This window comes from Etheostoma spectabile, chromosome 23 (assembly GCF_008692095.1).
Source record: "Etheostoma spectabile isolate EspeVRDwgs_2016 chromosome 23, UIUC_Espe_1.0, whole genome shotgun sequence".
Taxonomy (NCBI): Eukaryota; Metazoa; Chordata; class Actinopteri; order Perciformes; family Percidae; genus Etheostoma; species Etheostoma spectabile.
In genome coordinates, this window is record NC_045755.1 from 1,559,741 (window position 1) to 1,559,958 (window position 218).

Here is a 218-nt window from a genome sequence, read left to right on the forward strand (position 1 = left end):
AATGGAAACCATGGCACATTACCAGACTGAAGGTTCTCAACAATTATTTGATGCATTGTCTTTATATTAGGCACAGTTACGGTGGCCAGCAGATGAACTATAATGACTGTGGTAAACCCCTAACTCTTCCTATATATATACATATACATATAAATATATACATATAGTGAGGAAAATAAGTACTTGAACACCCTGCTATTTTGCAAGTTCTCCCACTT